This window comes from Mustela lutreola, chromosome 10, assembly GCF_030435805.1.
Source record: "Mustela lutreola isolate mMusLut2 chromosome 10, mMusLut2.pri, whole genome shotgun sequence".
Classification (NCBI taxonomy): Eukaryota; Metazoa; Chordata; class Mammalia; order Carnivora; family Mustelidae; genus Mustela; species Mustela lutreola.
The window spans coordinates 19967598-19980902 of record NC_081299.1 but is presented as its reverse complement, the minus strand read 5'-3'; the positions used below and the strand labels follow the sequence as shown (position 1 = coordinate 19980902).

General features: G+C 41.3%; 1 protein-coding gene across 4 annotated transcripts in view; it reads right to left on the bottom strand.

Moving 5' to 3' along the window:
- WDTC1 (WD and tetratricopeptide repeats 1) overlaps window positions 1-13305 on the bottom strand; it is a 72135-nt gene that overhangs the window by 22741 nt on the left and 36089 nt on the right. Inside the window, exon 2 of one of the 4 annotated variants that reach the window (XM_059135348.1) lies at window positions 3183-3280. The exons of the other annotated variants lie outside the window; for them this stretch is intronic. The gene's annotated coding sequence lies outside the window, so the exon portion shown is untranslated. The remainder of the gene's footprint in view (window positions 1-3182; window positions 3281-13305) is intronic. 4 annotated transcript variants of the gene reach the window in all.

Here is a 13305-nt window from a genome sequence, read left to right as displayed (position 1 = left end):
CATGATCATGACCGGAGCTGAAGGCAGTCGCCCAAACAACTGAACCATCCAGGCACCCTCTCTGTTGACATGAATGTCCACTAGACTGAGCCTGAGAAAGCAGGCTTTGTGTCTTGTATTCATCGTATCCCCAAGGCCAGATACAGAGCCTGGAACATTATCTGTTGCCTGAATGAACAAATGAGTCCAGTGGGACAAGCAGGAAGGATTGAGAAATATGAACAAATCTAATTCCCAAGTATCTGGTTAGGCTTATGATATTTTTAAAGATTTTATTTATTTAAAGGAGAGAGAGAGTGTGCACCCACAAGTAGGGGGAGGAGCAGAGGCTGAGAGAGGACCAGACTCCCTGCTGAGCAGGGAGACCAATATGGGGCTCTATCCCAGGACCCTGAGATCATGACCTGAGTCAAAGGCAGAGACTTAACTGACTGAGCTACCCAGGTGTGCCCGCAACTATCTGGTTAGAAAAGCTTTTCTTCTGCCTTCTCCTTCCCTCTTACACTTTGCCCTATAAAGATTCTCATCTTGGTTGAACCACATTTCTTTCCGGGTTCTGCATTTACGTGCATTCACTCTGTTCAGACTTGTCAGACCACTTGCTGACCTGAACCTCTCTCACATTCCCATGGCACTCAGCTCAAACTCTCACACGTGGCTCTGGTCACTCTTTTTGGGTCAGAATAACTTCTGGCCTCAGCAGTTTCATTTTCCCACCAGGATGTAAATTCCTGTGCCTAGGGTCGCTTCACATCACAGGCCTTCAGTAATCACCACTTAGTGAGGGCTTACAAAGAGCAAGCACAGTGCTAGCTAACTACTTGTGGTAGGCAGAAAAATGGCCCCTGATGTCTGTGTCCTGATCCTCTGGAACTTAAGAATATGTAATGTCTGGTGGCAAAGGGGACTTTGCAGATGAGATTAAAGTTAAGGTCTTTGAAATGGGAGAGTATTCTAGGTTATCCAAGTGGTCACAATATGATCACATGAGTCCTTAAAATCAGAGAATCTCTCCTGGCTACAGAGAACTTGAGAGATGTAGTTGTGAAAGGGATCTACCTTGTTATTCTGGCTTTGAAGATGGAAGAAGGGGCTTATGGGTCAAGAAATGCAGCAGCCTCTAGGAGTTGGGAATTGGAAAGGAACAGATTCTACCCTGCAGCCTCCAGGAGGAACATAGCCCTGTCCAGATCTTGCTTTTAGCTAGTAAAACCTGGGTCAGACTTCTGATCTACAGAAATGAGATAAGAAATTTGTGTTGCTTTGAGCCACTAAGTTTGTGGTAACTTTATATGACAGGACACTAATACAGCACTCTATATCCATTAACCTATTTAAGAAACAGGTATCACTACTCATTTCACAGATAAGAAAAGCAATACTCAGAGAGGTTAGGTAACCTGCTGTGATATTGTAATTTATAAAAGAAACACATATTTGGGGGCGCCTGGGTGGCTCAGTGGGTTAAAGCCTCTGCCTTCGGCTCAGGTCATGATCCCAGGGTCCTGGGATCGAGCCCCACATCTGGCTCTCTGCTCAGCAGGAAGCCTGCTTCCTCCTCTCTCTCTGCCTGCCTTTCTGCCTACTTGCAATCTATCTGTCAAATAAATGAATAAAATCTTAAAAAAAAAAAGAAATACATAATACATATTTGGTCTTCTTTGCCATTTCTGAGCCCCTAGAAGCCCTTGGGATTTCCAGTGATAACAAAGAAAAACATGTCTTGATGTTCATAACAAATCCCTTTTAACTTTAACACCTGAGTTTACGTATTAAGTGATTTTGGGAAAGCACCTAAGGATGGGGGCTGGTTTCCAGAGGAACCAACCATATGATTGGAGGGTTAGAACCTTCAGTCCCAGGGGTGCCTGGGTGGCTCAGGTGGTTGGGTATCTGCCTTTGGCTCAGGTCATGATCCCAGGGTCCTGGGACTGAGCCCCTTGTCAGGCTCCCTGCTCATGCTCTGTCACTATCTCTGTCTCTCTCAAATGAATAAATAAAATCTTAAAAAAAAAACCCAAAACTTTCAATCCTACTCCCCAGAGGTCAGAGAGGAACTGGAGGTTGACTATGTCACCAATGGCCAATATTTTAGTCAGTTATGCCTATGTACATGAAGCCTTCACAGAAACCCAAAAGAACTGGGTTCAGAGAGCTTATGCATTAGTAAACATGTGGAGATTTGGTGGAGAGTGGCACATTCCAAGAGGGTGTGGAAGCTTTGCACTCCTTCCTACATACCTTGTCCTAGGCATCTCTTCTATCTGGCTGTTCCTGAATTATATCCTTTCAGAATAAAGGGTAATCTGGTAAGTAAAATTTTCTGAGTTCTGTGAGCGACTCTAGCAAATTAATCAAATCCAAGGAGGAAGTTGCTGGAACCTCCAATCTATAGATGGTGAGTCAGAAGCACAGGTGACAACCTGGACTTGTGATTGGCATCTGAAGGTCATGGTGCAAGGGGCGGGGCCATCTTAGAGGACTAAGCCCTTCACCCGTGCAATGTGATGCTATCTATCCCCAGACTGACAGTGTCAGAATTGAGTTATATTGTAGGGCACCCATTTGGTGCTGGAGAGTTGCTTGATGGTGTGTAAAAAGAACCCCCCAACACACACTGGACCTGGCACCACTAACAGGATAGGAAGCAGGATTTTTCACTTGAGAGCCTGAGCTCTTAACTACTGTCTGAGAAATGGATGAATGTCTCTAGAATTACTGTTTATTTGTCCTCAAATCGGTAATGCCTCTCAAGTACAGAAGACAGAGGCCAAGTTGATAAACATGATACTTAGGATTAATTTTCACATGGTATAACCTAGCTTAGAGGTGGGTAAGTTGAAGAGAGTATAGACAGAAAGCTCAAACCAGATTCTACAAAAATACAAAGTAACTATTGAGAAAAAGTATTAATAAAGGACTTTATAAGTTACAACACCTGTTTGGGAAGCTACTTTATAAGGAATAGAGTGTTTAAGAGGAGTTATTTTGGCCCTGATAACTAAAGCTGGCTTAGATATAGGGTCACATCTGTAATTACATCGTAGAATACAACGGAAGAAAATATGCCTATGACATATCAGAATTAAAATGTGAGTAAAAAATAAAGGGATAAAGCCTCAAACTTTTAAGAAAGTGAGAAGAGGGACTGAACAGAGAAGGCTCCCTAGAGAGGAACAGACCTCTGTGTGCCTCCCCGGACCCTTGGAAATACTGCTGTTTGGGGTGAGCTTTGCACATCAGGGACCTAGAGGAAACCGAAAGTGCACAGAGAGAGAACCTGCAAGAAAAGATTAAATCTCATTTACACTCCAAGTTACAACCTCTTAGTTCCTGTTTAATTTTTTAAAATATTGATTATAACTACAATTTTTGTTAAGTCCCTATAATTTGCTGAGTGGTGTGATATATGGGAGGAGGAGGAGGCAGGAGAAGTATTTTATCCTAACACTTCTCAGAATTGTAGGTGCACAATGATGATAAAAAGCAAACGGAATTACAGTGGGTTTTATTACTGCTTTTACATTCTTTACAGACTACGTAACCCACGGGCTTATATCCTGCACTATAGCCCCCACCTTCATATGCCTCTAGTATGTAGAACACTAGCTATTACTACACACGATCTCATTATAACTCCCTTTCCACAGGTAAGACTAAGTCTCAGCGATACAAAATAATTTACCTGGGGTTGCACAAATGATAAACATCAAAGTCCAGCTGGGAACCCAGGTCAATAGAACTCCAAAGTTATTTCTCAGGCTATGCTGGATACCTCAGATGTCATGATTATTACTGCCCATTTAAAAAGAAATCTCACTGCTACGATCACTTAAAGACTGTTTGGCAGTTTCATGTAAAGTTAAGCTTACATCTACCCCATGACCCAGAAATTCCATTCCTAGGTAATTACTTAAAAGAAATTAAGACATTTGTCCACACAAGACTGACATAAGGGCACCTGGATGGCTCAGTGGGTTAAAGCCTCTGCCTTCGGTTCAGGTCATGGTCTCAGGGTCCTAGGATCGAGCCCCACATTGGACTCTCTGCTCAGCAGGGAGCCTGCTTCCCCCACTCCCCACCTGACTCTCTGCCTACTTGTGATCTCTGTCTGTCAAATAAATAAAAAAAAATCTTTAAAAAAAAAAAAGAACTGACATAAGAATATCCACAGATGCTTTATTTATTTATTTATCTATTTTAAAGATTTTATTTATTTATTTGACAGAGAGAGGTCACAAGTAGGCAGAGAGGCAGGCCGAGAGAGAGGAGGAAGCAGGCTCCCCACTGAGCAGAGAGCCCGATACGGGACTCGATCCCAGGACCCTGAGATCATGACCTGAGCCGAAGGCAGCTGCTTAATCCACTGAGCCACCCAGGCGCCCCGATGCTTTATTTTTTAAAAGCTCGAGGAGCACCCAGCTGGCTCAGTTGGTAGAAGTGTATGATTGATTGATTGATTGATTCATTCATTTATTTATTTGTCAGAGAGAGAGAGTGAGCACTGGCAGACAGAGGCAGAGGGAGAAGCAGGCTCCCTGCCGAGCAAAGAGCCCGATGTGGAACTCGATCCCAGGACGCTGGGATCATGACCTGAGCCAAAGGCAGCTGCTTAACCAACTGAGCCACCCAGGCGTCCCGAAGTGTATGATTCTTGATCTTTGGTTATAAGGTGGAGACCCACACTGGGTATAGGAAGTACTTAAAAATAAAATCTTAGAGGGACACCTGGGTGGCTCAGTTGGTTAAGCGGCTGCCTTCAGCTCAGGTCAGTATCCCACATCGGATTGAGTCCCACATCGGGCCTCTTGCTTGGCAGGGGCCTACCACTTTGCCTGTGCTCACTTGCTCACTCTCTCTCTCTAACAAATAAATAAAATCTTTAAAATAAATAAATAAATAAAATCTTAGGGAGATAAAATCTGGGAGATAAAAGCTCTAAACTGGAATTAAGCTAAAGGGTCATCCATGGAAAAGGGATCAATAAAATAAGTCTATCTACATAGTGGAATACTATGCAGGAACGAAAAGGAATGGACTATAAATACATGTAACAACATGGATGAAACTTAAAAAACATTATGCTAAGCAAGAGAAGCCAAACACATGCAAAAATATACTATCTAATTCAATTTACATTAAGTAAAGAACAGGCAAAACTAATCTTTGGAGACAAAAGGCAAAAAGTGGTTGCTCTGAGGCAGGAGGGTTGACTGGAAAGGGCACCACGAGAACTTTCTATGGTGATGGAAGTACTTTCCAATTTGTTGCAGACAATAGTTATACAAGTGTCAAAACTCACCTAACTCAATACCTGAGACCTCTGCACTGTATTTTTGTGTAAATCATACCTCAATAAAGAGAGAAAAAAAGTGGTAATAATAATAATAGCAATAGTAACAGTTGATATATACTGGGCACTATCTCACCATGTACCAGGGACACTACTGTGCCTGTCACATATACTTTTATTTTTATTTATTTTTTAAAGATTTTTATGTACTTCTTTGAGAGAGAGAGCACAAGTGGTGGGGGGCATGGGGGCAGAGAGAGAGGGAGAGGGAAAAGCAGGCTCCCCGCTGAGCAGAGAGTCCAATATGGGGCTCAGTGTCAGGACCCTGGGATCATGACCCAAGCTGAAGGCAGATGCTTAACTGACTGAGCCACAAGGCGACCATATATATATGTTTTTAGTTAATCTTTACAACTGTCTTATGATGGAAGCATCATTATTTTATTTTTTTCTGATGAGGAAATTGTGTAAATAGTGCAGCCGCATACTGTGTAAATAGTATAGCCAGATTATGAACCCATGTCTGACAAATTCCGAACTTGGCTGTTAACCATGATGTCAGATTGCCTTTTTAAATTCTGAGCTGTCTCTCCTAAAACTTAAATGCTATGTGCCTGCAAGTATTGTGTGGGCTCAGAGAGACATGACTAAGTCAGACAGACACATCTGTCCTCACAGAACTGATGAGGTTTTGTTTTCTCCTTTTCTCTAAACATGCAACATTAGCCTTTGTGTATGTTATTATAATCACATACACATTACTTCAAATGGCTAAGGAATATTCCTCCAAAGGTTAAACCATATCTACCTCTACCTTAGTGTTGTACATATAAGTTAGTTGCAAATTTGGTGAGTTGATGTACTTTTTAAAAATATTTTATTTATTTATTTGACAGAAATGGGGGGAACAGCATAAGCAGGGGGAGCAGTAGGCAGAGGGAGAAGAAGGCTCCCCACTGAGCAAGGAGCCCAACTGGATCCCAGGATCCTGGGACTCATGACCTGAGCTGAAGGGAGATGCCTAACTGACTGGGTCACCCAGGTATCCCGAGTTGATGTATTTTAAAGTTGTAGTGGGAAAAGGACATTTATAGGTGACTGGTCAGCCCAGACTAGGACTAATGTCATGGTTTTGGTTTTTTGTGCGTGTGTTTTGGCGTTTGACTGGAAATATATAAAATCTGTGTCTTTTTTAAATATTTATTTATTAACTGAGAGAGACAGAGAGACAGAGAGAGGGAGGAGGGGTGTATAGGGAGAGAGAGAATCTCTTGGAAGAAAGTCCCAGTGGACTCCCTGCTGAGCAATGCAGTGGGATGTGGGGCTCAATGTCATGCCTGTAAGATCATGACCTGAGCTGAAATCAAGAGTCAGACACTCAACTGACTGAGCCCCCAGGGACCCCTATAAAATCTGTGTTGTAATGCGAAGTATCACCTGTGCTACTCAAGAGCCTGATAAGCAGTAATGGTGTGGAAAACTATTAGAATGGGAAACATTATTAACAAATGCAAGTTAGTAGGGGCGCCTGGGTGGCTCAGTCAGTTAAGCATCTGACTCTTCATTTTGACCCAGGTCATGATTTCAGGGTCATGATACTGAGTCCCATGTCAAGCTCCACACTCAGCATGGAGTCTGCTTGTCCCTCTCCCTCTTCCCCCATTTGTGTGTGCATTCTCTCTCCTCTCTCTCAAATCAATCAATAAATAAAATTTTTGGGGCGCCTGGGTGGCTCAGTGGGTTAAAGCCTCTGCCTTCAGCTCAGGTCATGATCCCAGGGTCCTGGGACTGAGCCCCACAGTGGATCAAGGACCTACATACAAGATCTAAAAAGTATAAAGTCCTGGGATTGAGCCCCGAATCGGGCTCTCTGCTCCACGAAGAGCCTGCTTCCTCCTCTCTCTCTGCCTGCCTCTCTGCCTACTAGTGATCTCTATCAAATAAAAAAATAAAAAAATAAATTTTAAAAATAAATAAATAATCTTTGAAAATAAACAAGTACAAGTTAGTAGACAGCAATCTATTAAAATATGGGATCCACAGGGGAAAAATAATAAAAGTCATTCATTTCTAGAGGAAAAAAAAATAGGAACCATTTTATAAGGGAATAAGAAAAAAAGAAGAGAAGCAAAGAGCTAGGAAGTCTACAAATCAGTGTGTATCCTGGTATAACAAAAGGGTCTAGAAAGCCTTTTGTCTTAATTTATTTTTTACAAGCAGCAAGCCTAGGCTGATTAGTGACAATCAGAATTGTACAGTAAAAAGAGATGTCAGGGTTCAACTCTGGCTTGGCCTCTTCCAAGGTCTATGAGTAGTCATGTAAGAGTCCCCAAACCAGGATGCCTGGGTGGCTCACTGGGTTAAGCATCTGCCTTTCACTCAGGCCATGATCCCAGAGTCCTGGGAAGCAGGGAGATTGGGGCTATAACTGATGATTAATGGTTTCTTAAACATATAAATCATATATATGATAAGGGTCTAGTATCCAGGACGTATAAAGAATTTTTACAGCTCAACAATAAAAAGACAAAAAACTCAATTAAAAAATGGTTAAAAAGAGGAGCACATGGGTGGCTCGGTGGGTTAAGCCTCTGCCTTCAGCTCAGGTCATGATCTCAGGGTCCTGGGATCGAGCCCTACATCAGGCTCTCTGCTCAGCGGGAAGCCTGCTTCTCTCTCTCCCACTCCCCCTGCTTCTGTTCCCTCTCTCACAGTGTCTCTGTCAAATAAATAAATAAAATCTTTAAAAAAAAAATGGTTAAAGAAGGGGTGCCAGAGTGGCGCAGTTGGTTAAGCATCTGATTCTTGGTCACAGCTCAGGTCTCGATGTCAGGGTGGAGTTCAGGCTCTGCATTGGGCTCCACAATGCACATGGAGCCTACTTTTTTTTTTTTTTTAATATTTTATTTATTTACTTGACAGAGATCACAAGTAGGCAGAGAGGCAGGCAGAGAGAGAGACAGGCCGGAAGAGAGAGAGATGAGGAAGCAGGCTCCCTGCTGAGCAGAGAGTCCGATGTGGGGCTCGATCCCAGGACCCTGGGATCATGACCTGAGCCGAAAGGCAGTGGCTTAACCCACTGAGCCACCCAGGCGCCCAACATGGAGCTTACTTTAAAAAAAAAAAAAAGAAAGAAAGAAAGGATAAAGGATCTAAATAGATATTTCTCCACATGAAATATACAATGGCCAATAAGAACATGAAAAGATGCTCAAGGGGCACCTGGTGGTTCAGCAGGTTAAGCATCTGCCTTTGGCTCAGGTCATGATCCCAGGGTCCTGGGACTGAGCCCCACAGTGCATCAAGGACCTACATATAAGATCTAAAAAGTATAAAACTCTTAGAAGGAAACATGGGTATAAATCTTTGTGACCTTGGATTAGGCAAAAGTTTTTTTGTCACCCGCCCTTTTTTTGATAGTGCGGCTACAATTGATGGTTAATGGTTTCTTTTTTTAATTATTTTTATTAACATATAATGTATTATTTGCCCCCGGGGTACAGGTCTGTGAATCATCAGGCTTACACATTTCACAGCACTCACCATAGCACATACCCTCTCCAATGTCCACAACCAATCACCCTCTCCCTCCCTCCCCACCCAGTGACCCTCAGTTTGTTTCCTGAGATTAAGAGTCTCTTATGGTTTGTCTCCCTCCTGATCCCATCTTGTTCCATTTTTTCATTCCCTACCTCCCAAGCCCCCGCCCTGCCTCTCAAATTCCTCATATCAGGGAGATCATAGGATAATTGTCTTTCTCTGATTGACTTATTTTGCTCAGCATAATACCCTCTAGTTTCATCCACATAGTTGTAAATAGCAAGATATAATTTCTTTTTCTTTTTTTTTTTTTTAAAGATTTTATTTATTTATTTGACAGAGAGAGATCACAAGTAGGCAGAGAGGCAGGCAGAGAGAGAGGAGGAAGCAGGCTCCCTCCTGAGCAGAGAGCCCAATGCGGGGCTCAATCCCAGGACCCCGAGATCATGACCTGAGCTGAAGGCAGCGGCTTAACCCACTGAGCCACCCAGGCGCCCCAGATATAATTTCTTTTGATGGCTGCATGGTATTCCACTGTATGTATGTATGTATATATATATGTATGTATCTCCACATTTTCTTTATCCATTCATCTGTTGATGGACATTTAGGTTCTTTCCATAGTTTGGCTACTGTGGACATTGCTGCTATAAATATTTGGGTGTACTTGTCCCTTCGGATCACTATATTTGTATCTTTAGGGTAAATACCCAGTAGTGTGATTGCTGGGTTGAAGGGTAGCTCTACTTTAAACTTTTTGAGGATCCTCTATACTGTTTTCCGGAGTGGCTGCACCAGCTTGCATTCCCACCAACAGTGTAGGAGGGTTCCCCTTTCTCCGCATCCTCACCAGCATCTGTCATTTCCTGACTTGTTAATTTTAGCTATTCTGACTGGTATGAGGTGGTAGGTGATTAATGGTTTCTTAAACATGACACCAAAAGCACAAGTGATAAATGGAAACAAATAACTTGGGCTTCATTAAAAATAAAAACTTCTGTGTCAAAGGTGCTATCAAGTAAGTGAAAAGACAATCCACAAAATGGGAGAAAACCATTTAAAATCATGCATGTGAGGATATGGAGACACTAAAACTGTCATACATTTTTCCTGGGAAAGTAAAATGGTGCTGCCACTTTGAAAAATAGTTTGGCAGTTCCTCAAAAAATTGAACATAAAAACAAACAAAAAACATATGACTCAGCAATTCCACCCTTAGGTATATACCTAAGGGAACTGAACATGTATGACCACACAAAAGCTTGTACACAATGTTCACAGCAGCATTATTCATAGCTAAAAGATGGAAATAACCAAATGTCCACCAACAATGAATGGATAAACAAAATGTGGTATATCCATATAACAGAATGCTATTGGCTATAGAAAGGAATGAAGGACTGATTCATGCTATAACATGGATGAATCCTGAAGACATCATGCTAAGTAAAAGAAGCCAGATACAAAAAAGCCAGGTATTGTATAATTCCATTTTTATGAGATGTCTAGAATAGGAAAATCCACAGAGACAAAAAGTAGACTAGTGGCTGCCAGAGATAGGTAGTAACTACTAATATGGATAAAGGGTTTCCTTTGGGGACAACAAAAATGTCTAGAATTAGATAGTGGTGAGAGCTGCACAATTTTGTGACTATACTAAAAACGACACTGAATTGTACACTTGAATAAAATAAAAAATAAACTAAAAACAAGCTAACAAACTGGTGGCAGGCAGGATTTGGCCCACAGACCATACTTTACTGAACCCTGATCTAAAGGATATTCCTTGAAATCTCTTCCAAAGTCAGGTCTCAGGGCACCTGGCTGGCTCAATGGGTTAAAGCCTCTGCCTTCAGCTCGGGTCATGATCCCAGGACTCTGGGATCGAGCCCCGCATCGGGCTCTCTGCTCAGCGGGGAGTCAGCTTCCCTTCCTCTCTCTCTGCCTGCCTCTCTGCCTACTTGTGATCTCTGTCAAATAAATAAATAAATAAAATCTTAAAAAAAAAAAAGAGTCAGGTCCATCTTTTTCTTTGTGGTTGACTATTTAATAAACTTTGTATATAATTTACTTCTCTATAAGGTATTATTAAAAAAACCACTCTGACAAGTCTTTATTAGTGTAAGGTTATACTCTGATAAAACTTCCATGGTCTACTAACTGTATTCAAAAAGAAAACCAATCTAGTTTGATATTACTTGTTTCTAGTGAATTTATGCTCAAATTATGTATGAAACAAAACACGAACAAAAAAGCAATCAAGCCAGATTGTGAAGGTGAGATACGTAATTTTGCAACTTATATGGAAAATATTAAGAAAACTAGTATGGCAAGAGAATGAATCCACCAAACCAAGAACTATTTGTTAATCAATGAACTAACTAACAATTCATTGATTAAAGTAAGCTCTACACCCAGTGTAGAACAAAACAGGAGGGGCTTGACCTCACAATGCAGAGATCGAGAACTGCATGCTGAACCAGCCAGGTGCTGGTAAACCCTTTCTAAAAAAGAAGACACATGGTTGAGGTAGAAAGAATTATAAACTATGGGGCCAGACAGGCCTGACAGAATCTTATTAATGTTATTATTAATTTATTAATTATGTATATATTATTAATCTTATTTTTTAAAAAGATTTTATTTATTTATCAGAGAGAGAGAGAGGGAGAGAGAGCGCGAGCATAGGCAGACAGAATGGCAGGCAGAGGCAGAGGGAGAAGCAGGCTCCCTGCTGAGCAAGGAGCCCGATGTGGGAATCAATCCCAGGACGCCGGGATGATGACCCGAGCCGAAGGCAGCTGCTTAACCAACTGAGCCACCCAGGCGTCCCTTATTAATCTTATTTTTATCACTTATGTGACCTTGGAAATGCTCAATTTTATTCTCCTTATTTGTGAAGTAAGATTCCTTTCCTCTCCCTCTCTCTACCATGTGTGGAACATTGTGCTAAGAAATCCCACAAGTGAAAGAAATAGAATGGATCAAAATGTGGACAAAACTTTAAAGTGTCCTTGGAAGGGGCGCCTGGGTGGTTCAGTGAATTAAGCTGCTGCCTTCAGCTTCAGGTCATGATCTCAGGGTCCTAAGATCAAGTCCCGCATCGGGCTCTCTGCTCAGCAGGGAGCCTTCTTCCTCTCTCTCTCTCTGCCTGACTCTCTGCCTACTTGTGATTGTTCTTTCTCTGTCAAATAAATAAATAAAATCTTAAAAAAAAAAAAGTGTCCTTGGAAGATCCTGGTGATGCAACCAAAAATGAAAATGCCTCCCCCAAAAGTGAGGACTGCAGGCTACAAACTGGAATCCAAGGATATTTGGCTCCTGCCTGGTTCTGACATTAAAACTCACTAAGACAAGATGAGCTAGCACATGTAACTAAAGCGGGATGTGAAATGCTGAGCAAAGATGTCCATGGAAAATATATACCAAAACATCATAGATTTACTCCTAATTAGTATTAAATTTAAATCCTGTAATATCAACTTCCTTTCTGCCTCTCTTACTCAGTTGCTGCCAATATACCAGTTCTTTATATACACATATAAGATTTTATCTATTTATTTGAAAGAGAGAGAGAGAGAGAAAGCACAAGAAGAGGGGAACAGCAGAGGGAGAGGGAGAAGAAGGCCCCCCACTAAGCAGGGAGCCAGACTTGATCCCAGGACCCTAAGATCATCACCTGAACCACAGGCAGACTGACTGAGCCCCGAGGGCACCCCTAAAGTTTATCTTTAGAATACATATACTCGAAGAATATATATATATTCAAATATATATATATATATTTATATTTCATATATATATTTTTAGAATACATATACTCGAAGAATATATATAGTCAAAGTACTGTGTTAAAAAATTACTTGGGTTAGTTGGCATCGCTCTCCCCATCGTTGTTTTTATTTACTTTTTGAATGTGCGAACCACAACGTGGTTCTAAAAGTAAAAACTCTACAGAAAGGTCCAGAAAAAGGTTACTCCCTTTTTTCTACCTCTCCACCCCTATATCTTCCATCCACTAAAGGGTAACCCATTTCATTAGTTTCTGCTTAACCATTCTGTGCTTGTGTTTGCAAAAATATGCAGGTACCTATATAAATTCTTAGACCAAAATCAGCAAAAATTATATTAAAATAGCTTTTAAACATATGGAATAGATATTCAATTTCACTCATAAGAGAAATATAACTTAAAACTACATTGAGATACTATTATTCACCTGTTAGAATGGTAAAAAAAAATTTCTAAAGCTTAACCACACAGTCTGTTATTGAATTGTGGAGAAGCAGGCACTCTCCTGCATTACAACTGGGAAAACAAAATGGTACAACTCCCATGGAGGAAAATTTGGCAATGTCTAACAAAATCATATATGCATTTACCCTTTGGTCAGCACTTCTACTTTCAGGTTTTTACCCTAAAGATACACCTCTAGCAATACTAAAATACTTACACGTAAGGTTAGTGATCAT